The sequence below is a fragment of the Hemicordylus capensis genome, chromosome 1 (assembly GCF_027244095.1).
Source record: "Hemicordylus capensis ecotype Gifberg chromosome 1, rHemCap1.1.pri, whole genome shotgun sequence".
In the NCBI taxonomy this organism is placed as follows: domain Eukaryota; kingdom Metazoa; phylum Chordata; class Lepidosauria; order Squamata; family Cordylidae; genus Hemicordylus; species Hemicordylus capensis.
In genome coordinates this window covers 211,270,802-211,296,617 of record NC_069657.1, presented here as the reverse complement: position 1 = coordinate 211,296,617, position 25,816 = coordinate 211,270,802, and the positions used below count along the sequence as shown (strand labels likewise).

Here is a 25,816-nt window from a genome sequence, read left to right as displayed (position 1 = left end):
AGACGCCGCCGGGAAGGACTCACCTCGGGTCTGCGAGGGGCCCTAAGCAGCCGCTTTTCCAAGGCGGCGGCAGCAGCAGCGGCTTCTGCAGGTGCTGCTGGCCCTGCTGCCCACGCCCCGAGTGCTGCTGGGCGACAGGCAAGCGGCACGCACCATCTCCTGCTGCTGCCCGGGAACGTCTGGTCGCTCGCTGACGCCGCCTCAGCGGGGCCAAGCACACACACACCCCTGGCAGGGGCCCGCCTTCCCAGGCCGCCAGCAGGACTACGAGCTTTCGGTGGCAAAGGTCGGCTAGCCTTCTTCCCGGCGGGAGAGCCCAGCAGGAGGCAAGGCACTCCGGGAAGGAAGGAAGGAAGGACCCAGCAGCAAGCGCTGCTGCCGCCACCACCAGGTGCAGCCGACAGCTCCGCCTCCTCCCTGATTTCACAGCGCCTCGCCGCGGTCTTCCCACCCCGCGCAGCGAAGCAGCGGCTCTTGCCGCTGCTCTCTCTCAGGAACCCATTCTTCGCTGTCAGTCAGAGGCACGCTGAACCGCAACCTGTTTACAATGACAAGGTTCCGCTTTGGCCCGTGGGAACGAAATCTTCCTCAAGAGTGCCCGAGAACATGTGCAGAGTGCCCTTCCGCCTTCCCGTTGTGTAACCAAGTCCATGGCCCGCCCATTTTCCTAGGTGTGAAATTACGAGCTCAGGGTTCCCAGGGCAAGTGGCATAAAGGTGAGATTGAATCCCAAGACTTTTCTTTGTAGAGAGTAACTTCTACACTGAACAGGAAGAGTAGAGACTCTCTGGGCAAAAAGGAACTTCTATGTAAGAATTTGGTTGCCAGACTTTTTAGTCTTCCTGTAGGAACTGATATTCATACACACAGGGGTCCTTCCTTTGCATAGCCTTCACTCTACATTTATGATAAAGTGCCTTACACATCCTTAGCTCATTTCTCCTCACAACAATCCTGCAAAGTAGCCACACCGGTTATTTGCATCTGTCTGAGAATCCCTTCTGTCGATAATGCATACAATAAATGACTTGCCATTTACCCTTACTTCTTAAGGCCTTTGGCACCACTAATCAGTGTCTGGAGATGGTTCTATAAATGGGAGGGGGCAAAGGGGCATGGGATAGAGACCAGAGTGAAGTGGGCAAATAGGTATTACCCCACTTTTGAGAAGCTCTTTCAGGAAAAATACCATTTACAGTTCTGTCGAATGTTAACTCCATTCTTTCTTAACAAGAAATTATAAAGCCACAAGAAATTACAAAGAAGCCGGTTCAGATGAACCTGAGCCCCAACACATGAGCAGGACAGAGTTGCACTTAGTGCACGTCCATCCTGACATCACTGAAGGATGTCCCAACGTGCTGTCAGGATGCCCTTTAATCACATGACATTATCCAAATTGCCCCTCTACACACACTTCAAAACCCTATTTAAACCACCATATTTGTTCTTGAATCTCTTAACAACTTCCAAAGCCCTAGTTGCTAATAAGTGGCATAATGCTAATGTGCCTTCCTTATCAGAAAGACAAAATCGATGCTGATCTCCTGCTCCCTCAAATGACTTCTTTCTCCCTTGCTGCCCCATATGCCTTGAACCACCTCCCTGAACACCTCCACAATATTACCTTTGTTATTGCCTTTAAATCCCTTCTTCAACCCACCTCTTCTGTAAAGACTTTGGCCCATCTGTTCCATATACCATGCTGTAACTAATCTTAAGTATGTGATCATGAAATAGTTGCATTTTCTTCTTCGGTTTATCTTATTCCTGTTTTCCCTTCTTCTGTTGTTTCCCCTGTGTCTATTTCTGAGTCCTTCAGGATAGGGCTTTGCTTACTCACCTTTTAGAGCATTATGCATTGGGATGGTGCTGAACTTACCCAGAAGGTTGTAAACACAGTACAGAGCATTTTGAAAGGGTATAATAATCTTCTTTATTAAATAAGGCTGCTGAATTAGAATTTAGCAAGAGGTTTGGTTGTGATCACACACAGGCTTGAATCAGTACAATGAAATCCTGTTGCACTACAGGGTTAATTAACTTAAGCAGAGCTAGGAGGATTTTGTTATCAATTACGCCAGTGACTTGGCACCGTACTTCTCATTTAGACAGAATTGTCATAGACTCTACTTTCTGCATTTCGTGGCCTTACACTTCTTTAAAATGTCTTTTTCTTTGTACCCATTTATATGTATACAGTAAAGGTAAAGTATGTCGTTGAGTAGTGATGTGCACGGACCGCGGAGGCGCAGTCCAATGCCGGGGGGATGTTGCTTTAAGGGCGGGGGGTTTGTACTTACCCCTCCCGCTGCTCCAGTTTCTGGCAAAATCTTTGGGGTGGCAGCGTTCCTCCCTGCCACCGCTGTGCGCGCGCCCGCTGCCAACATGCGCGCACGCCGCGCATGTCACAGTGAATGCGTGACACGCACAGCAGTGGCGGGCGCATGTGCCCATGTTACTTCCAGGTTTGGAGAACAACAAGGGGGCAGGGGCAGCAGGGAGGAACGCTGCCGCCCCGAAGATTTTGCCAAAAAACTGGAGCGCCGGAGGGGGGAAAGCGGTGGAAGGGGTAAGTACAACCCCGTCCCTTAAAGCAACACCCACTCACTCCGCCGGCAGTTCATCGAACTGCTGGACAAGCGAACCGGTTTGCAGGCCTCCAACATGGCCTGCGAACCGGTTCGTGCACATTCTATCGTCGAGTCGGTGTCAGCTCCTGACGACCACAAAGCCCCGTGGCTGTCTTTGGTAGAATACAGGAGGGGTTTACCATTGCCATCTCCCGCACAGTATGAGATGATGCCTTTCAGAACCTTCCTATATCGCTGCTGCCCGATATAGGTGTACCAGCGGGAATTCAAACTGGCAACCTCTTGCTTGATAGTCAAGCATTTCCCCATTGAGCCATTAGGTGGCTTATGTATACAAGTAGGACCTCATTATTCACAGTTCCAATATACGCAGTTTTGTGTATCCATGGTTTAAAAATAGGCACCGGTTCAAGCTATTGTGGCTCAGTTATTTGGGTATCAGCTGGGTTTTTTTCCAATTGGAAATTTCCTTATTTGAGTATCCTCTTCCCGCATGTGCTCCGTGGGAAGTGGGGGTTTTGCTGAGTATTTTTTTTGTGTGTTTTCCTTTAAAAAACAACAACAGTGAGACTATTCTCACGATTGGCCAAAAGCGGGCTAAGGGAGCCTAGCCCGCTTTTGGGCAAGCATGAGAACCACCGGGCTCACAAGCGAGCCCGGTGTCCTCAAAGCGGGTAACCCGTTTAGGTAACGCCCCCCCTTAGGCCCCCCCTTAGGTAACGCCCCCCCTTAGAGCGCTCCGCTAACCCCATCTTTTTGACCATGTATTGCCACAGCGGCACACCACGCTGCGGCAACACACGAGGAGACCCCTGTCGGGAGGCTGAAACAAGCCTACCGGCCCTGGGGGTCTCTCCAGGATGCCCCGAACACTTGCGTGGGGCATCCTGGAACTTTCAAGGGCCATGCAGCCCCCGATCCCCGCAGCCTCTGCCGGCTCTGTGACGGAGCCGGCAGTCGTGTGGGCGGCTGATCTGGCCACCCAGGGCTGCTGCCTTAATCGTCTGCGGGGAGAGCAGGCTTAGCCTGCTCTCCCCACAAACCTCCTCTCGGGGCTTCCCACTGATCACGGGAACTGCCTCAGTGTTTTACAGCTTTTTTCAGCTGTGTGGAGCCTTGGTGTCTTAAAACTCCAGGTATCCTTTTGGATCCACTGTGTTCAGCTGCAACTGTAATTCAGCTCTATATTTATGTGGAGGCTTTGAATGCCTTTTGTAGGCCTTTTGGAGCCTTTCTTTCCACATTTCCCAGTGACGTTTTCAGAGAAACCTCCTGCAGCATCTTGAACCTTGGTTAGATCCTAATTTAGCTGGTTATTTACTTGAACAAATAAAAAGCAATTAAAAACACTGCTTCTCAATCCATTTTACTGTACTGTAATGAACTATTTTTGTGAAAAGACGATGGCTCTGTGATGCCTACCTGGATAACCTTACAAGCAATCAGACTTGTGGTCTGTGCTGCAAAGTGCTGAACTTCAAAGTGCTGAACTTCAACCCCGAAAGTAAGACCTACCCCGAAAGTAAGACCTAGTAGTAATTTCTGATGTAACGCTAATTGCCCTAGTGCATTTTGGGGGCTAAAATTAATATAAGACACTGTCTTATTTTCGGGGAAACACAGTATATCCTTTGCATTCTGACTTGAACCTTGGAGGATTCACGAATTCCCCCACCCACAAAGCTGCCTGGACAACCTGCCAACAAAGACCAACTGTGGGGTGATCAAGCTTCTTTATTACATGCAGTATTATTGACATTGCTGGGGGGATTCTTGGAGGTGTGGGAGAGCATTTGACCTGAACAGTGATGTCATCCATTCTTTGGGGCAGATTTTGTTGTTTTGAGGTCTTTTTCCTAGGGTTTGGTTTCAGCATTTGCAGATCTGGAACCTAATCCCCCTTTCCTCATAGATTTGATTATTCAGTATTCATGGTTGTAGGCCAGGAACCTAACCCTCGTGAATAATGAAGTTCTCCTGTATCTCCCAACTGAGGATAACCATATATCTGATGAAGCAGACTGTCGTCCACAAATAATGCAGTTGGTTCAATATGGTTCAAGTGCCACAAGACTGTTATTTTTATGAGTTGTTGCTGCTCTTTGCAAAAAACATACATGACTGGATTCATCCATATCTTTGCTGATGAATCATTATTTTTGCACTTGTTGGATACGCCTTAAGATGTGTAACAAAAGTTATGCAGAATAATACATGACTAGCTTCATTTTAGTTTAAGGGTAAAGGGTGCCGTCAAGTCGATTTCAACTCCTGGTGCCCACAGAGCCCTGTGGTTTTCTTTGGTAGAATACAGGAGGGGTTTACCATTGCCTCCTCCTGCGCAGTATGAGATGATGCCTTTCAGCATCTTCCTATATCTATATAGTACCAGTGGGGATTTGAACCGACAACCTTCTGCTTGTTTGTCAAGCATTTCCCCGTTGCACCACTTAAAGTGACTCTCTTTAGTTTAGGTGAAGCTATTTGAAAGGGAACAAGAAAACCTAATAGCTCAATGCAGGCATTACATTATTGTCAGTACATATGTACTAGTTTTTGTATGAATGACTATACATGCATTCATTTTAAAAGTGAATCTGGATGCAGATTCTCTGAAATGCAGGGTACAGTTAGTAAGTGTACTGCTGTACACACATTGAATATAATGTGTACACAGAGCTAGAATTACACTTTAAATACAAACTGGTTTCATGACACAACCAATAAGAGTCTTGTGGCACTATAAAGACTAACACATCTATTGTAACATAAGCTTTCATGGACTGTAGTCTTTATCATCAAATCCGTAGAGTCCAAGAAAACTTGTACTGTACTACCATACATTTGTTAGTCTTTATGGTGCCTCAATACCCTTTACGGTGTTTGCCAGGGGTGTAGCTGTAATTGAGCGGATGGGTTCAAAGAACCTAGGCCCCCCAGCTCCTGAGGGACCACCAGCCCCACCCCTACCTATTTTTTCCCATAGTTGAGGAGGTCTTAACACTGGGTTGTGTACTGAGCATGCTCCGACAGGCAGGACCTGACCTTTTGAACTGTAGGTGTGGCTAACTTCCTGCCTGGAAGGTGGCAAATTCCCAGTTCCAGTCCTGTCTTGCTCCAGAACACAGGGCTACTGAGGAGCTCCTGGCTCCTTGGTCCTTAGTAGTGTGCCAGAAGGGGAAGGAAGTTGGGTTTTTTTTTATAAATTGAATAAAATTTATAAAATTGAATATAATTTTTTTGTTTTTTATAAATTGAATCTGAACTATTTTTTTATTTCTCAATGTGGCTCATTGGCTTTTGTAAGATTTGTTCGGCATTTGCTTTTTGTTTTCTGCGGAGGAAAGTTTACAGCCACTTATTGGCACTATGAACCGCTCCCATGCAGGAGCTTTACTGGAGGGCTCCCTCTCTGAAGGTGCGTGCCTTGATACCTGGGGAGGCTCTTCCTTACACGCACAACTGAGGTTACAGCGAGCGAGCTCCCTGTCTCTGTTGAACAAGCTCTTTCTTCAACTTGCATCCATCATGGCGGAACATCTGCAGGGCACAACCAATTTGCATGCCGACCTGCTCAGTCACCAAAGCATAGCTCCTGCCAAATGGTCACTACACCCATTGGTATTTCAACAGACTGTGAAGTGCTTCAGCCCCTCCGATGTGGACCTTTTTGCATCTCCACAGAATCACCTCCTTCCCAGATTCTGCACCAGGTTCTTTCCCCCCCAGGTGGAGGGAACAGCCCCATGGCCTCCAGGCCTTCTGTATGCTTGTTCTCCAATGGTGATTATGGCCAAGGTACTTCAAAAGCTTTGCAGAGAACTGGCAGAAGTAATTTTGATCGCACCCCATTGGCCTCGAAGGCCTTGGTTTCCGGATCTTCAGAACCTCTCGATCAATCAGCCATTAGGGATATGCACGGAACCGAGTGGGGTGGTTCAAAGGCGGAGGGGTCACACTTTCAGGGCAAGGGAGGGTGCACTTACCCCCCCCCTCTGCTTTTCCCCCACAGGTGCTCCATTTTTAAGGCTCCTTCGGGGTGGCAGCATACCTCCCTGCTGCCCCATTCCCTCCTGGCCCAGAAGAACCGGGCACATGCCTGGTGTTTGTGCATGCACATGCACCTGCCCAATGTGCATGTGTGCCGGGCGTGCACACATGCGCCCGGTACTTCCAGGTACTGCTGGGCAAGGAAGGGACGGGGTGGCAGGGAGGTATGCTGCCGCCCTGAAGGAGCCTTAAAAACAGAGCGCTGGTCGGGGGAAAGCGGGGGGGGGGGATAAGTGCACCTTCCCCTGCCCTTAAAGTGCGACTCTCCCTGCCTTCAAACCAGCCAAAGGGCCTCCGAACGGGTTCGTGCACATCCCTATCAGCCATGGCAGCTCCTTCTGTGGCCAAATTTACTGTCACAAGGGCCTCTCCTCCATCCAGATTCTCAGTGGCTCCGACTCTGCGCCTGGAAATTGAATGCTCCATCTTAGCCAAGAAGGGGTACTTAAAGGCTGTACAGAATACTATTCTTGTGTCCAGACAACCATCAACTAACCATATTTACCAGGCAGCCTGGGCGGCCTTTTCTAGCTGGGCTCGCAGGAAGGCAGGCATTTCCGAAGTCCTAGCCTTCTTACAGTCAGGGTTAGATATGGGGTTATATCCCAACACGCTAAAACACCAGACATCCTCCCTTTCTTCCATTCTCAAACTTTTGGCCTTGGTTCCTCAAGGGTGCCTCTAATTTGGCTCCTCCTCTAGTCCATAGATTCCCATCTTGAAGCTTGAAGAAGCTGTTTAACGCACTCACTCAACCTCCCTTCGAGCCCCTGGCAGACAGCTCCTTGAAGCTCCTCTCTTATAAAGTCCTCTTTCTTACAGCAATCACATCTGCACGTAGAGTCTCTGAACTGGGGGCTCTCTCAGTCCGGAAGGAGCTTTGCATCTTCCAGCCAGTTGCCGTGGTGCTGAAGAGAGATCCTACCTTTCTGCCAAAAATCAACTCCGACTTCCACCATGCTCAGGATATAGTCCTCCCTTCATTTTGTCAGTCTTCGGCCCATCCTAAGGAAAAAATCTGTCATACTTTGGATGTATGCCGTGCTCTCAGTGTTTACATCTGATGAACTAAGGCCATTATACACTCTGACCCTCTGTTTCATTTCATCAGTCATCTCTGGGGAATAAGGTGTCTAAAGCTACCTTGTCGAGATGGATAAAAACCTGCATTACAATAGCTTACCAGGCCTCTAACCTTTCCTTTCCTAGGGGAATCACCGCCCATTCTACCCACAGTGAAGCTACTTCTGTGGCATTTTTAGCCAACGCCCCGCTGTTGGAAATATGCAGGGCAGCTACATGGTCTTCCATTACCCCTTTCATTAAACATTACAAAATCTCTTTCCCCTGTGCTCAGTATATTAAGTCGCATGGTCCTGCAGCAAGAGGTGTGATGCGTCTTCTTAGTCTCCCTCTTATATTCTTTTTCAGCTTGGGCATGTCCCAGTGTTAAGGATGGCCTCCTCAGCTATGGAAAATGGATCGTTGGTATTACTGTGAAGGGTTCTTTTTCATAGTTGAGGAGGCCATCCGACTAGTGGTGTGCACGGAACCACGGAGGCGCGGTTCGGCACTGAGGGGGGTCAAACTTTAAGGGCGGGGGGTAGTACTTACCCCCCTGCCCCTCTTCCCCCTCCGGCGCTGTATTTAGAAGTGAAGTTTTGGGGGCAGCAGCATTTCTCCCTGCCACCCCTGCCCCCGTCGTTGCCAGGAAGTAGTGTAAATAGCAGCACGCATGTGTCTGTCGTGGCGCGCGCACGCCTGTTGCCGCCGTGCGTGCACACCGCATACTTCACACACAGCGTGTGTGTTACGTATGCGGCGCACGCGTGCATGGCGGCAACAGGCACGCGCGCACCGCGACGGGCGCATGTGTGCTGCTATTTACACTACTTCCTGGCAACGACAGGGGCAGGGGCGGCAGGGAGGAACGCTGCCGCCCCCAAAACTTCACTTCTAAATACAGCGCCGGAGGGGGAAGAGCGGCGGGAGGGGTAAGTACTACCCCCCGCCCTTAAAGTTCGACCCCCCTCAGTGCCGGACCGGCCCAGTTCCGAACCGGTTCGGAGGCCTCCAACATGGCCTCTGGACCGGTTCGTGCACATCCCTACATCCAACCTACCCTAGGAATCCGCTGGTATGTTCTCATACCGTCTGGGTGGGGATTGCTAGTTTTTGGGAAGTGGCGACTTCCAGGGGTTTCAGCTTTGTAGTATCTTATCCCCTGCTGTTTTCTTCTGCCTCTTTGTATCTAGCATTACCCGTTGCATTGGGGGTTTTCTGTTCAGTATATATGTAACCTTTGCTGTTGGTTTTTTTCATGTTCTTGTTTGGTGCAACAGTCCCAGAACTGGGGATTTGCCACCTTCCAGGCAGGACACTAGCCATGCCAACAGTTCAAGAGGTCAGGTCCTGTCCGTTGGCGCATGCTCAGTACACAACCCAGTGTTAAGGATGGCCTCCTCAACTATGAAAAAGAACCCTTCATGGTAAGACCAACACTTCTTTCTTCATTATCTGCCTCACTCCAAGGGACTGCCAGGGAGAGGGGCCAACATGGGCCCCCTCTCCCCTAGCTATGCCCCTGGTGTTTGCTGCTACAGACTAACACAGCTACCTCTCTGGAAGTGGTTTCACAGTATGCTGTGTGAATATGGTAAGTGGCATGTAGTCTGAGGGACACTGGTATGTAAACCACTGAGAGCTGGTTTGAATGATATGTCCCTGACTCACACAATTAAAAGAAGGATGACTGAGGGCATATCTGCCATGACATCTTTCACAGTGTCCTGGTGCTCTCCCAGTATGTTTTATCACATGGCGGGGGGGGCGGGGGCGGCAGCAGCTGTTCATCCAGATAGCAGCTCTACACACTAGGGATGCGCACAGAACTGGTAGGGGCTGGTTTGACAGCAGCGGGGGGATAACTTTAAGGGTGGGGGAGGATGCACTTACTCCCCCACCACCACCATGCTGTATTTCCCCCGCCAGTGCTCAATTTCCTAAAAGTCCGTTAAGGTGACAGCGTACCACCCTGCCTCCCCATTGCCCCCTTTACTGGATGTAACCAGAAGTACTTGACGTGCCTGCACAAGACTTAACTGCAGTACGGCTTACTGCAAGGCTTTACTGCGAACTCGATGTTGTCCGAGAAACCCGACTCAAAAAGTGGATTTTTTAACCCTGGATATAAATCAGGCCCCACTCAAATGCGGAATAAAACCCCCGAATTGTGTGTGAAGTGCCCCCCCCCGATAGCTCTCAGGGACTTCAGGGTAAATCTGCCGGATATGTGAATGCTCACCCTCCATTCCGGAGGAGATGTGAGCTAAAGGGCTTTAAAAAACCTTGTGTGGAAAAACTTACAGGCCCTTCTACAGACGAGCTTGGCTCCTCTTTTGGAATTTGTCTAAGTGGAAGGGCAGAACTTGCTCCGTTTGTACAAGGAGGGAGAGAAAGAGAAGGTAGCCACCCTTGCTAAATAAACTTGAGGTGTGCCCCAGCAGCCGAGGAAGTGTGACTGCTGAGGACTTGGTGAAACTAGAAGGAACAGAAAGCAGTCTTTGTCCTTCTGGCGAGCAAGACGGAGGAACTTGCTTTGCGATATTGATTACTGTATATCCAAGAGTAGCTGTGTGATCTGCAGCAGGAAATTGTACTCCCAGCGCAACAACTCTCAGTTCTTACCAAATGGTAGTCTTGTCTTAATATTTATGTACTTATTTCCTCTATTTTTATCCCACTATATATTTTAGAATAGCAAAACAACTTACAAAAGATGACCCGTTCTTTTAAAACTGCCCTGTTAACTGGACAAAGGAGCACCTTTTAAAGTTGTGGCGGTCTTATATTTAGCATGGGGAGAGCAACTGTCCCTATTCAGCTCAACATAGCATTCTTTCCAGTGGCTGTTGTTGGTGTTTTCATTCTGTTTCTTTTTTTAGATTATGAGCCCCTTTGGAATGTGGAACCATCTTCTCATTATTTTTGGAATGTCACCACTTTGAGAACTTTGGTTAAGTGATCTGTAAATTATCATAAATAATAATAAAAATAAATAATAATAATTTACAACACATTTTTTATATAGAACAAAACTGGTATAATTTGTGCATGTGTGTATTTATTTATTATATTTGTACACTGCCCCAAATTTCTGTTTCTGGGCGTTTTACAACAACATAAAACAAACAAAAAATTTTTAATTTTTTAATTTTAAAAAAAATTGTTTAAAAATGATTAAAAACCATAAGTCTAGTTTAAAAGCTTGGGTGAATAAATGAGTCTTTAGAGACTTTTAAAAAATTATCAGAGATGGAGAGGCTCTTATTTCAGCAAGGACTGCATTCCAGTGTCTTGGGGTAGTGACAGAGAAGGCCTGTCCCCGCGTAGCCACCAGACAAGCTGGTGGCAACTGCAGATGAACCTCTCTGGATGATCTCAATGGGCAATGGGGCTCATAGTGAAGAAGACGTTCTCTTAAATACCCAGGGCCTAAACTTTTTAGGGCTTTATGGGTTATACCCGAAACTTTATATTTTGCCTAGAAACTTATTGGTAGCCAGTGTAGTTCTTTAAATATAGGAGTAATATGGTCTCTTCGAGATGACCTGGAGACCAACCTGGCTTCCGCATTCTGTACCAACTGCAGTTTCCAGACTATGTATAAAGGTAGCCCCACATATAGTGCATTGCAGTAGTCAAGTCTGGAGGTTACCAGCATATGTACTACTGTTCTGAGGTAATTTATCACAAGAAAGAGAAACAGCTGGAGTATCAGCCGAAGCTGATAGAAAGAACCTCTAGTGTTAATGAAACTGTTCTGGAGTGCTGACAAACACTCAACTCGGGCTTTTGGGCTAACATGAGGGAATCAGCATGACCAGTTGGAACAGCTCATCACAGTATCAATTTGTAAAAGGTTTTGGTTTGGAAAATGAGGAGGAGATGGAAATGTGATGCAATCAAATTTATTTATGTAATTAGGAGTACAGGAAGAGAAAAATTGATTAAGGAGGCAATAAAATATTAACTAATGATTTTGCCAAGATGGAGACTGAAAGCCTGCAGTTCCAAATCATATAGCGAGGTATTACTATTTGTAACCCCCCACCAGGCTGTTCTAGCAACACTAGCCACCACCTCAACCTGAGACGCCAGGAAGAGGGCTGGATCTAGAAGCACTCCAAGACTGGAGAGGAGAGCTGGTCTTGTGGTAGCAAGCATGACTTGTCCCTATAGCTAAGCAGGGTCTGCCCTGGTTGCATATGAATGGGAGACTTGATGTGTGAACACTGCAAGATATTCCCCTCAGGGGATGAAGCCGCTCTGGGAAGAGCAGAAGGTTCCAAGTTCCCCCCCTGGCTTCTCCAAGATAGGGCTGAGAGAGATTCCTGCCTGCAGCCTTGGAGAAGCCACTGCCAGTCTGTGAAGACAATACTGAGCTAGATAGACCAATGGTCTGAGTCAGTATATGGCAGTTTCCTATGTTCCTATGTTCTTACTGTGTACCTGTTCCTTCTGGGGAAGTGTGACCAGAACCGGCAGATCAAAATGGTCTCCTGAGTTTTGACAATGCACAGTAAGTACCTCCATCTTATCTGGATTCAATCTGTTTGTTATCCCTCATCCAGCCCATCACCACCTCTGGGCAGGCATTAGGGAGGTTATGCCTTCTCCTGATGATGTTGACATGGAGAAATAGATTTGGGTACCATCAGCGTACTGATAACACCCTGTACCAAATCTCCTAATGATCTCTCCCAGCAGTTTCATGTACAGGTGAAACTCAGAAAATTAGAATATCGTGCAAAAGTCCATTAATTTCAGTAATGCAAATTAAAAGGTGAAACTGATATATGAGACAGATGCATTACATGCAAAGCGAGATAAGTCAAGCCTTAATTTGTTAAAATTGTGATGATCATGGCGTACAGCTCATGAAAACCCCAAATCCACAATCTCAGAAAATTAGAATATTACATGGAACCAATAAGACAAGGATTGAAGAATAGAACAATATCGGACCTCTGAAAAGTATACAGTGTACTGTGCTTGATTGGCCAGCAAACTCGCCTGACCTGACCCCATAGAGAATCTATGGAGCATTGCCAAGAGAAGGATGAGAGACATGAGACCAAACAATGCAGAATTGCTGAAGGCCGCTAATGAAGCATCCTGGTCTTCCATAATACCTCATCAGTGCCACAGGCTGATAGCATCCATGCCACGCCGCATTGAGGCAGTAATTGCTGCAAAAGGGGCCCAAACCAAGTACTGAATACATATGCATGCTTATACTTTTCAGAGGTCCGATATTGTTCTATTCTTCAATCCTTGTCTTATTGGTTCCATGTAATATTCTAATTTTCTGAGATTGTGGATTTGGGGTTTTCATGAGCTGTACGCCATGATCATCACAATTATAACAAATTAAGGCTTGACTTATCTCACTTTGCATGTAATGCGTCTGTCTCATATATCAGTTTCACCTTTTAATTTGCATTACTGAAATTAATGGACTTTTGCACGCTATTCTAATTTTCCGAGTTTCACCTGTAGATGTTAAAAAGTATTGGAGACAGTATGGCCCCTTGGGATGCCATATAAATATTCATGTTTTGAAGAACAACAGTCTCCAAGTGACACCATCTGGAATCTGCCCAAAGAGGTAAGAGTGGAACCACTGCAAAGCAGTGGCTCCAACTCCCAACACTCTCAGACAGTCCATAAGATACTATAGTCAATAGTATCAAAAGCCGCCAAGAGATCCAAAAGGACCAACAAAGTCACAATCCCCCCACCCATTCTCTGTTGGAGATCATCTATCAGGCCAACCATGGCAGTCTCTGCCCCATAGCCTGCCTGGAATTGGGGGGCCACCACCCTCTCAATTACCTTGCCCGGCCCAACCACAGAAAGTTGGAGACAGGCCTATAGTTGCTTAAGTGTGAGGGATCCAATGCAGGCTTCTTCAGAAGCGGTCTAATCATTGTCTCCTTAAGACAGGAAGGTATCTTGCCATCCCTCAGAGAAGCATTTATAATAATTTGCAGGCCTTCTACAGTGACCCCACTGCCAGAGAGAGAGATGATTTTTAACACTGCAAACATAAGTCCATACAAGTATTGTCTAGGTCAGGCTTCCCCAAACTGCGGCCCTCCAGATGTTGCTGAACTACAACTCCCAGGATACCCAGCCACAATAAATTGTGGCTAGGGATGCTGGGAGTTGTAGTTCAGCAACATCTGGAGGGCCGCAGTTTGGGGAAGCCTGGTCTAGGTCCCAGAAGGATGCTGTTCATCAAAAGAAATTGTATAAATGTATTGATGATAACCAACACAATTTTACATATAATGAGAGTGGGGTGGGGGGGGAATGTATGTATGTATGTATGTATGTATGTATGTAAATTCAAGAATTTGAAGGCCAACATAGTGCCCTGGTTTCTTCAACTTGGTATTTTGTTTGCATTTATTTTAAAATGTTTATATTCACAGACTATCACGAACATTTTCAAAGCAGCTCACAAAATCATAGAAATAGCAGCAGTTAAAAATTAATCTACCAAAGTAAAAACCATGCAACAGCCAATAAGCAGCAGTTTAAAAAGAGAACTAATAACCAGCAGTGCAACCAGTCATTGTGAAATGACCAACCATTACAAGTCTGGACAAATACACGTTTTTCTCTGTTGCCTAAAACTAGGTGCCAAGGAGGACATTCCAAAATTGGTGCGCCACCACAGAAAAAGGGCCAGCTTTGCCCAGTCGCTGCTCACCTGACCTCAATCAACCAATCTCTTTACTTCAGTCCTTTCTTTCTCGGCCTTTTGGCTAAGAAAGCATTCTCTACTAAAGTCATCTGGACTGGTCCCTGGACTCTGTCCAGATTCACATACACATGGAACCAAAGGAGGACTTGCATACATTGGCGATGCCTGGCAGCTTGCAACGAATTCAGATGGACACTTGTTTTCTTATGGCTGCATTGACCTGCATGTATGTATGTAACCTCCAGCTTTGGGAATGTGGTCTGTAGAGTATTTGCATGCTAAATGAACCATGCCAGCACAGCGGCTGACCACACTAGAAACTCCTGCTATCAGCTCCCCTGGAGGACCTCTCGGACCTGGAGAAGACCCTCCACCGTAAAGGACCCACGCCCAGAGGCTGCAATTAGCAGAAGATGACTGGCATGGCCCTGCAGGCCACAAGCAAGGTATCTGACCCACCCTTGGACCTTTTGGACATTCCTCTCACTTAGCTCTTTTAACAGGACTCTACCCAAACCCGTAGGAACCTGCGTACAGTGCTATATTCTCTCTGCTGTTGCAACCACACATTCTTTTGTACATGGACATGTTTTATGGGGAAATTCTATTCACCACTGTATTGCTTTGGTAAATCATATGCTAAACATTCTCTAATAAAAGTCACCTGACCGCTGACAGCCAAACCATCTGGAGAAGGGCTCCCAATGATGACCTTACCTGACGGGCAGATTCGTGTCAGAAAAAGCAATCCTTTAGATTCCCGGCTACCAAGCTGTATAGGGATATTGGGTAGAATTTGCTAGTAGCTCATCTGACAGCTTCATGGTGTGTATTCTGGCCTGTGAATGTCAACCAGAGAAAATAAGGACCAGCTTCTGTCAGTAGTGAATCAATACCAGCAGTTGTAAAAAAAATTACCAGTTACCTGTACTCCTGTTGTGTAATGCTCACTTCCAATCGTCTGTTATTGGAACATGCAGCATTTGGGAAAGGGGCTTTGGGAAAGGGTAATTGTACTTCGTCCCTGAAATAATAAGGTTTCATCATTGTACTTTTAGAATAGCTGGCACATTGAGACTGACTTCCTAGTTTCTATGACTATGTCACACAAACAGGCCATCCCAACATTCTCTTGCACATGTCACAATAAGGCTGCAGTCCTATACATGCTGATTCAGTCCCACTGAACTCAGTGGGGCTTACTCATGAGTAAAACTTGCCTCGGATTGGGCTGTAAAGGTTTGTACACCACATTTGCATTAGTGAGCAGTTGTGTTGACTTTCACACAAAGCAGGCTTGTACATTTATTTTCAGACTGGCTGGAAATTGCTATGAATTTCCATTCATTCCAAAACACATGTGCCACAGAAGAAGTGGCAAGAGATGACAGAACCCATTTTTGGAACCCTTATTTGTTGCCATTTATTGTAATTAATTTTTTTAAAAAGCAGTGTTTCCTATTTTTTTACAAGCAGCTCCTGGCTAGACTTCCACCACCCAGCTGCTTCCGTGCCCTGGCTATATTCCCAACACTGCAACATGGTTGTGGGTCAGTGTGGGTAAAAAAAAGGATGATGCCACTGGCCTGTGGTTGCTTAGGAACTTCAAGTCATGGCATTCTATGGTTGCTTAGCAATGACAAGACATGCTGCCTCTCCTGTCCCCACTCCCACAAACTGGGGAAATGATCAAGGGTGAAGCGGCTGCCAGCCTTCAAATAACTGTAATCAATTCTGGTCTAACTATTAGGTAATATGAGATGGCCCCTTGGATGGCAAATTTTGAGATAGCAATAAAGGGCTGCAATTGCCATTTTAATTATATTTGTATCACTGTAGTGTGATACAAGGGTGAGGGAAACACCCTTTGGATCTTCTGCCTCAGGCACTAAGCCTTGGAAAATCTCTTGGAAACCTGGAAAGTATCTTAGAACAGGGGTTCTTAACCCATGGTCCATGGGCTAGATCCATTTGCACTGTTGCATTGTAGCCAATATTTGCACTGAATTTTTATTTGCTTCCTAGTCAGGCAGAATAAGATTCTTAAAAATAATCATCCTGAGTACCTATTTTCCTCTCTAATTTTACTGGAGCCTAATGAAATATATAAAAGGGATGAGGGTACACGGATAATATTTAAGGATGGGGCAGACATGTGTGTGTGTTGGAGGTGCAAACAGTTAAGAACTCCCATCTGTGAACATCTCTGCTTGAGGCATGTGCCTTACCCATTAGTATCCAGTTGTGGCCAGAATTATCCTCACATATATTCAGGTTTCAGATGCAAATTGCTATGGATTAAAACAAGTTTAAATGGGAGAAGAAGGAAAAGTTTGTTTTATCCAGATGTGGCCTGCTAACAGGGAGAAAACCAAGAAGGCAAATCAAGAAAGCCTGCCCCGACCGGCAGGAGCAACAGGGGCACAAACAGTGGCAAAATTGTGCTGTATGACAGAGGAACCAAGGGAGCAAGTAAAGATGGACGTTCTATGAGGCAAGCCATTTGGATAAAGTTCACATGGTTTTGTTTCACAATACTGGCCAGAAGGATGAAGGAAGTTACTCAAAGTAGTCCCATTGAAATTAAAAGGACAAGTTAGGCAGTTTACTAATTTAACCAAGAATCCTGAGAAACAGAGAAAACTGATGTTTTTGCTTTTATTTATTTGTTAATTTATTAAGATTTTCTTATATACTGCCTCCTCCAAAGACTCTAGCTGGTGAACAACAACAATGCCAATAACAATTAGTTTAAATAAAATAATAATTATTATTATTATTATTATTATTATTATTATTATTATTATTATTATTATTGCTTGTTTACACAATCAGACAGGTGTTATTGACTGGTTTGTTTTATTCAGACATCGAGTCCTTCCCAAGGACCTGGGATGGCTGAATTTTATTGTCAGTTATAGATATCGTCGCAGAATATAGGCTGTTCCCAGTAAAGCTGCTTTTTGTAATTGGCTGATGGTGATTTCTGTGGCCCCTATGGTGTTGAGGTGCTCTTCAAGGTCTTTTGGAACTGCACCCAGGGCGCCAATTACCACTGGGATTATTTGGGTCTTTTTCTGCCACAGCCTTTCAATTTCAATTTGTAGATCTTTGTATTTGGTGATTTTTTCTATTTCTTTTTCTTCTGTTCTGCTATCTCCTGGTATTACTATGTCGATTATTTTGACTTGTTTTTCTTTCTTCTCTACTACAGTTATATCTGGTGTATTGTGTGGCAGATGTTTGTCTGTTTGTAGTCGGAAGTCCCATAATATTTTTACATCTTCATTTTCTACAACTTTTTCAATTTTATGGTCCCACCAATGTTTGGCTACAGGTAGCTTGTATTTTTTGCAGATGTTCCAGTGTATCATCCCTGCTACTTTGTCATGCCTTTGTTTGTAGTCAGTCTGTGCGATCTTTTTACAACAGCTGATTAGGTGGTCCACGGTTTCATCTGCTTCTTTACAAAGGCGGCACTTGCTGTTTGTGGTGGATTTTTTGACTTTTGCTCTTATTGCATTTGTTCTTAGTGCCTGTTCTTGTGCAGCCAGTATTAAACCCTCTGTTTCTTTCTTCAAGTTGCCATTCTTAAGCCATTGCCAGGTCTTGGTGATGTCTAATTTTCCACTTATATTGTGCAAATATTGACCATGCAGGGGCTTATTTCTCCATTTTTCTGCTTGGTTCTTGACTTGTTCATTCTTGTAGGCCTGCTTTCTTTCATTGGTGTTGAATAGTTTCTCGTTCTTGACCATTTTAAGTGCATCTTCTTCACTGTCCTTGATATATTCTTCAAGGCCTCTTTTCTCCTCCTCTACTATTTGATGGACTTGCAGCATTCCTCTTCCACCGGAGCTGCGAGGGAGGTAGAGCCTATCTACATCACTGCGGGGGTGCAGAGCATGATTGATGGTCATGATTTTCCTGGTCTTATGATCTAGCGTCTCTTGCTCTGCCTGGGTCCAGTCTATTATTCCTGCAGTGTATCTGATAACAGGTATAGCCCAGGTGTTTATGGCTTGTATGGTGTTCCCGCCATTGAGTTTGGACTTGAGGATTTTTCGAACTCTCCTGATGTATTCACTTCCAATTTTTCTTTTAACTTCAGTGTGTGCGGCTTTATCAGCCTGGAGAATGCCCAAGTATTTGTAAGGTTCTTTCTCTTCCAGGTTCTTGATCTTGCTTCCATTGGGCAGTTCTATTCCTTCTGTTTTTCTTATTTTTCCTCTTTTCATTATTAATGCAGCACACTTGTCTAGTCCAAACTCCATTGCTATATCGCTACTGAATATACGGACAGTGTTTAGCAGTGATTCGATTTCTGACTGGGACTTTCCATACAACTTCAGATCGTCCATGTACAGCAGATGGTTGATTTTACTGGATGTTTTAGATGTTTGGTATCTGAGGCCTGTTTTGTTTAGTATTTGTGAAAGTGGGGTCATGGCAATTACAAACAACAGAGGGGATAGTGAGTCCCCTTGGAAAATGCCTCTTCTAATGCTAACCTGTCCAAGTGCCTCGCCATTGATTGTTAACTGTGTACTCCACATGCTCATTGCTTTTTTAAAATAAATATCTGAATGTTTTTGCTTGCACCAGTTGTTTCTAAACATTTTAGTATCCATGTGTGAGGCAATGAATCGAAGGCTTTCTTGTATCAATCCATGCAACACTTAGATTGGTTTTTCTTCTCTTGCAGTTTTCTAAAATCATTTTGTCAATCAGCAGCTGGTCTTTTGTGCCTCTGGTGTTCGGGCAATTTCCTTTCTGTTCAACTGGAAGCTGTTTGTTAGTTAATAAGTGTTGCATCACTTCATCTGCTAGTATTCCAGTTAATAATTTGAACATGGTTGGCAGGCAGGTGATCGGTCTATAATTACTTGGAACTGCACCTTTTGCTGGGTCTTTCATGATGAGATGAGTTTTCCCAGTTGTTAGCCATTGTTCAATATCACCACCTTTCATAATGTGATTGAACTGTTTTGATAGTTGTTTATGAAGGCTTGTTAGGTGTTTAAGCCAAAAGCCATGCAGTTCATCGTCGCCCGGTGCAGTCCAATTTTTAATTTTCTTTGCTCTTTCACTTATTAATTCTGGTGTTATTATTAGATCTTGCATTTGTTGGTTACATTTTTTTCATCCAGCCTGCTTTTTTATTATAATCTATTGGATTGTCCCATAATTCCCGCCAGAATTGCACTGTTTCTTCTTTATTTGGTGTTTCTAGGTTTCTTGCAGTTTCTCCTTCTATGCTTTGGTAGAAACGTCTCTGATTCAACTGGAATTGGAGATTCTGCCTGTGTTGTGTAATTCTGGCTTCATATCTGCTAATCTTCTTTGACACTGCTGTTATTTGCTGCTTTATTATTTCCAGGACTTCTCTAATTTTCCTTGAATCTAGGTGGTATTTTTGGATCAGATACTGTTTGGTGTTTTCATTCTTCAGCTTCTTGTCTTTCATATCTTTCAATTTACTAGCATCTGATCTAAGCCTGGAAATTTTATTTTCTAATCTAATCTTCCATTTAGGTGATGTACTGCTTTCTTTTTTGACAGGTCCACTGATCTTATATCCGAGCTCTTGTGTTGTTATTGTTGCTGCACTGTACATTAGTTGGTTTGTTTCTTGCAAATTCTTGGTTGTTATTTCTGCAAGTGCAGCATTGACATCTTTTAATGCCTGAGCAAGTTGTTTTTTGGCAACTGTTTTTAGAGCTGGAAGTCGAACCCTGGTGGTTGTTTGGTTCATGTTCTCAGTTATTTTTTGCTTTAATTAATAAATTAATAATAATAATAATAATAATAATAATTATTATTATTATTAGGCAAATGCCTGGCAAAACAGGTGGGTGTTAAGAAGGGCTTTAAAAGCAGCCATGGAGAAGGCTGAACAAATGGTGGGGGAGAAGAGTGTTCCAAAGAAGAGGGGCGGCCACAGAAAAGGCCCTCCTATTGGCCCAGGCACCACGCACTACACCAGCAGCCAGGACACTAAGGCAGGCCAGTTGAGAAGACCTCACAGGCCGGGATACAACTGGCCAAGAGAGGCGATCCTGGAGATATACAGGTGCTAAGCCCATAAAGAGCCCCTGGTGGCGCAGTGGTAAAACTGCTGCCCTGTAACCAGAAGGTTACAAGTTCGATCCTGACCAGGGGCTCAAGGTTGACTCAGCCTTCCATCCTTCCGAGGTCGGTAAAATGAGTACCCAGAATGTTGGGGGCAATATGCTAAAAATCATTGTAAACCGCTTAGAGAGCTCCGGCTATAGAGCGGTATATAAATGTAAGTGCTATTGCTATAAGGGTTTTGAAGGCGAGAACCAGCACTTTGAATAGGACCCAGTTGCTAACAGGCAACCAGTGCAGTGACCATAAAAGAGGTGTGAGCCTATCAAAATCTACAGCTGGCCTGCTCAACTTTGGCCCCGCAGCTGTTTTTGGACTACAACTTCCATAATTCCCAGCGACAGTGGCCAATAGCCAAGGATTATGGGAGTTGTAGGCCAACATCTGCAGGAGGGCCAAAGTTGAGCAGCCCTGATCTACGGCCACCCATAAGGAGGTGGGCTGCTGCAATCTGGACTAGTTGAAGCTTCCAGATCATTTTGAAAGGCAACCCTAGGTAGAGCATATTACAGTAATCCAAATGAGAGGTAACAAAGGCATGAGTTACTGTTGCCAGGGCCTGCCAGTCGAGAAAAAGCTGTAACTGGTGAACCAGCCGAAGCTGGGCAAAGGCCATGGCCTCCACCTGCTGTTCAAGCAGGAGCCGCGAGTCCAGAAGGACCCCCAGATCATGAACCGTCTGTCTCAAGGGAAGTGCCACCCCGTCAAGAGATAAACGCACTCACGGCAATTGGCCAGATCGCAAACTGAACAAGAGCAACTCATGTGTATCAGATACTGGATGGTATGAATAGAGGCATGGGGGAGAATTGTGGTGGGAGTGCCCATGAAATCTGCTCTTTGGAAACTGTCCAGAACTTTTTCAGTTTGTGTTGTTTGGAGCAAGGGCTGGTGATGGCTCCAGCTTTTATTGATCTTGTTTTGAGGTGCTGGGATAGGTAAGCTGCCCTCTCTCCCCCAAAATCTGCAAGCAGATCCTGCTGGAGCTGGATTTGTGGAGAACAAGCCGGCAGATGAAAGGAAAGTGGGGTGAGGAATAGCTCTATACACAAGGGTAGGAGACAGGATTAATTACTAAATGCTCTCAATGTCTGTAGAAATCTCATAGGTCAAAAATGTAAGACCAAATGCTAGTTACAGCTAATACATCTGCAGTAACAGAGTTTCTGGAATAAATATATTCAGAGTTCACAGATGCATGCAGGAGCATGACAAAGTGTATACACTTCCTTGAAACCCTTTTTGTATACAGCACATAGATACATATACACCTTTGTGCCATGCTTGTGAACTTTCAGAGATTGCCACTGTTGGAAACTGAATGCTGAGCTTGGTCCAATCTGCAGAGCTCATCTTGTGTTCTTGGGAATGCATGGGAATACACATGGGTAAGTTCCATCACAGAAACCAAGGCTGTAATTTTGAAACCAGTTACTGATGATGTAATGATTATGGAACTTCTCCAAAAAGTTTCCACTGAAGGCAAATACATTCAGAAAGTCTCTTTGACACATTGCACTGAAAGCAGTTAAACAATGGATTGGCCTTGAGCAAATGGAGTTTTGCCAATCTGGTGGGAATGGAAATGTTTATGGAACTAGACTGCAATTGGGAAGAAAAGGAGCACAGCTTATTTCTCTGCCATAGTTTCCTTCCTATGACCGTCGCTTAGCTCTTCTGTCAGTTACGTAAGGATAACAGAACTTACTTACAGCATACTTTTGAAAAGGAGTCTCAGAAATTAAAGTCAGTTTTTTAAGTTTTTAATTTTCAAGTATAGTTGCCAACTGTCCCTCCAGAGGAGCTCCTACATGACAGGCAGGGATTCAGTCACTGCCATTTTTCTCAGCAAGATGCAATGATGATATTCACCTATTGAATGTATTTGTGTCATGAGCTATTAGAGACACAGGAGTGCGGCAAAGAAAATGTTGGATATCATGTTTTTAAGCCTATCTGTCCTGTGGCCACCTTTCCCCAACATCTCGGCGCTAATTTTATTATCCTAGACATTATCAGACAGGATCCTATTTCGAAGAAACTAAGAAAGCAACTTCAAAACCTGCCTAGCCAGTTGTTGAGCTGAGAGTATTACACACAGACAGAATTTTAAAATGGAAGTGGGTCATTTTTGGCTTCTGCATCCTTCTGCCCTATCTTCTTTAATAATTGAGGCCTCTGTTGGGAATTAGGGTTGCAGATTGACCATCAGAAAATGGCTCCTGTTCTCTTGAGTCATAATTTCAACACTTCCATTCCCTGAACACCTGCAGCAATTATGTAGGATGTAATGTATAAAAGAGATCTGGATTATAGCCTGAAACCGAAGAAATATTCTTGTTTAGTAACAGGATGGTATACAGAGGGTTTTTTAAAAAGCACTTAAAGCAATTAACTTATAAATGGAGCTTTAAAATGTTAAAAACATGTATTTATATTACACTTTTCTTCTACACTGGAACTCAAGACAGCATAATGAAATTAGGTGGTCTCCCATCCAGGTGCTAACCAGACCTAGACCTGATTTGCCACAATAAGGGAGGTATATAATGTCCCCTCAGACCACAGGTTGGGATAAATTTCATGCAGACTAGTTACCAAGATACTATCATACATTTAATACAGCAGGATTTGGGCTTTAGAGCTGCACATTCTTATTTTGCTGCAATCAAAATAAGTGATACTACTGTACCACAAGGAGTGGGGCAGAGAGGCAAACACACTCTGAGAGGTGCCCAGAGAATGCCAGAGTCAAAGAAGACACAAATAAGTTGTAGTTCATAAAATTCCTACAAGGTTTATCCAATGATGGGTGCTTGTGCCTCTTTCCACAGAGGTCTGATAGAAATAGGTTTTTTTCACGCACAATCCAACCTAGGCTAGGGAAGCCCAACCTGGGTTAGGCTGCACGTGAGAACTACTGGGATCGGGTCCGATCCTGGCTGGGCAGCACCGCCTAGCCCCATTTTTAAACCCAGTTCTTAGCCAGGGTTAAGGGCTCGAGTAAGCCCTTAACCCAGGCTCTAGGATCATGTGTTTGCTTGGCCTTTGTTTAGCTCCAGCGGACACAGAGACGGGCACCTAGAGTGCCCATCTCCTAGGGGAATCCTCCAAAGCATTGTACATGTTGCACAGTGCATTGTGGGATCCCTGGAGGCCAGGTTGCATCATTCCATCCTCCAGAGTTGTGTGCTATAGGCACGCAGTACTGTTTGTCTGAGAGTGCAGTCCGCACTCCCAGAAACAAGCCATTGCTCATCTGTGGGGGGGAGGTAAGCATAACCATCCTTCCCCCCTCTGCTCCGTATCTTGTGAACGACCTCAATATGTTCCTAAACACCATTGACCGAACCAGGATTGCATTAAACCTGGTTTGCAAACTAGATTCAAACCATAGTTTCAAATTATAGTTTTGAGACAAAACTGGTTAGTCTTCTCCTTAGCAAGTCCTGATGCAGAAACCATCAGGAGTGCAGCCAGGCTGGAGAGCCAAAAAGTGAAGATGGGCCTCTGCCCCCACCTTCTTCAGAGAGGAGTGAGGGGGAGTGCAAAGAGCAAGCTGTCACCCAGACATTAGTTCCCTTTCCCTCAGGGGCCTGGGGACATTTGTCTCCCCACAACCACCTTGTTTAATTGTAGCTACACTCCTGGGCACAATGTTAAACTATGGTTTAAGCAAAGCATGGAATGCAGGAGGAAGTCACATATAAGGGGGAAGAAACGGAGTATGTTGTATCAGCACTGTACCCCATGCAGGAATGTAGTGACCGTTGAGCAAGAGGGGACAATTGTCCCCAGGCCCCAAGGGTCTGGGGTGCCCCAAGACTCCCCCTTGACCAGGACGCCCCCTTGGCCCCTCCCACACCCAGCCAATGAGCAAAGCTCTCACTGGCTGGGAGCACAAGGCATGCTCTTCTCCTCTCCAGCCAGCATTTCACGCTGGCTGAGCAGAGATGGACTCCTCCCCCTGAGCATTGGCCCCTCCACTGCTTCTGATGTCAGAAGCAAGGGGGCAGGGCCAGTGCTGAGAATGGAGCTGTGACAGCCCTGGTAGAGTTTCCCTGTGAGCGGTTGGTGGAATACTACTACTTCTTCTTCTACTACTACTACTACTACTATAAATATTTATATACCGTCGTTCAAAGTTTTCAAAGTGGTTTACATAGAAAAATAAATAATACAAAAATAAGATGGTCCCCTGTCCCCAAAGGGCTCACAATCTAAAATGAAACATAAGGTTGATCCCAGCATCAGCCACTGGAGGGATGCTGTGCTGGGGTTGGATAGGGCCAGTTGCTCTCCCCCTGCTAAATAAAGAGAATCACCACTTTAAAAAGATGCCTCTTTGCTCAGTTAGCAGAAGAATAGCTGAAAGGGAGCTGCTAAAGGACTTTTCACCCACCTGGGCATTGGCCCCCTCCACTGCATCTGACGTCAGATGCAATGGGGTGGGCCAGTGCCGAGAATGGGGCTGTGACAGCCCCGGCATAGTTGTAATAAATTCTGCCAGGGCTGTCACAGCCCCATTCTTGGCACTGGTCCCACCTGTCTTGCGTCTGATATCAGGTGCATGGGGCGTGGCTTGGGACACACAAGTGCTTTGCGTGCACAAAGGAACACTCAGGGGATGGGGGAGCTGCTGGTCGGACTTTTGCCAAGCTCCCTACTACACCACTGAACCCATGCCATCTTGACTCTGTCCTGCATATTCACACTAGAAATGTGATTATTTCATATTCAGGTTAAAAAAACCCTATATAACTTCATCAGTAGTTGTTAATAGTCTCAAAGCTCATTAATAAAGGAAACAGCAGAGGCGTAACTATAGGGGGACGGGGGAGCACATGCCCCGGGCGCCATCTTTTCTGGTCACGTGGGGGGCGCCACCATGACCAAATTTTTTTTAAATTTTTTTTAATTTTTTGTTAATACAATGTTTCCTGCTCAGTGCAGCAGTGCTGCAGCAGTCAAGGGAGCGCGTTGGTGCCCCCTTCCCCACGAGCGGTCCCTTCAGCGCCGCCTGCGGCCCTCCCATTGCTTTGCTGGCGCCTGGTGGCCAGTCAGTGGCCTGGCTTGGCGGCGGCGGCGGACGCTTGTGAGGAAAAACCTAAGTATAATGTAGTATGTTGGGGGGGCGGTGGGGGGCACGGTGGGGGGGACGCCATTTCAGTGCTTGCCCTGGGCGCCGTTTTCCCTAGTTACGCCTCTGGGAAACAGATTCCTTCTTAGCACAAGGTTTCTTCTCCAGATCTGAAAGTTTAACTAT

At 45.5% G+C, this 25,816-nt stretch overlaps 1 protein-coding gene and 1 long non-coding RNA gene across 5 annotated transcripts in view; one reads left to right on the top strand and one right to left on the bottom strand.

The window, feature by feature from the left end:
• Positions 1 to 15,479, bottom strand: part of MFSD6 (major facilitator superfamily domain containing 6) — a 70,535-nt gene extending 55,056 nt beyond the window's left edge. For 2 of the 4 annotated variants that reach the window (XM_053273286.1, XM_053273293.1), the window contains exon 1: positions 24 to 507. The gene's annotated coding sequence lies outside the window, so the exon portion shown is untranslated. Of the gene's footprint in view, positions 1 to 23; positions 508 to 15,135; positions 15,258 to 15,343 lie in introns of those variants that run through there. The other 2 variants (XM_053273258.1, XM_053273251.1) reach the window with 2 other exon arrangements.
• LOC128335322 (uncharacterized) lies at positions 285 to 10,722 on the top strand. Its single transcript, XR_008311573.1, has 3 exons — positions 285 to 716; positions 8,987 to 9,133; positions 10,589 to 10,722. It is a non-coding gene; the product is annotated as an uncharacterized LOC128335322 (long non-coding RNA).
• Positions 15,480 to 25,816: the final 10,337 nt, after the last annotated feature.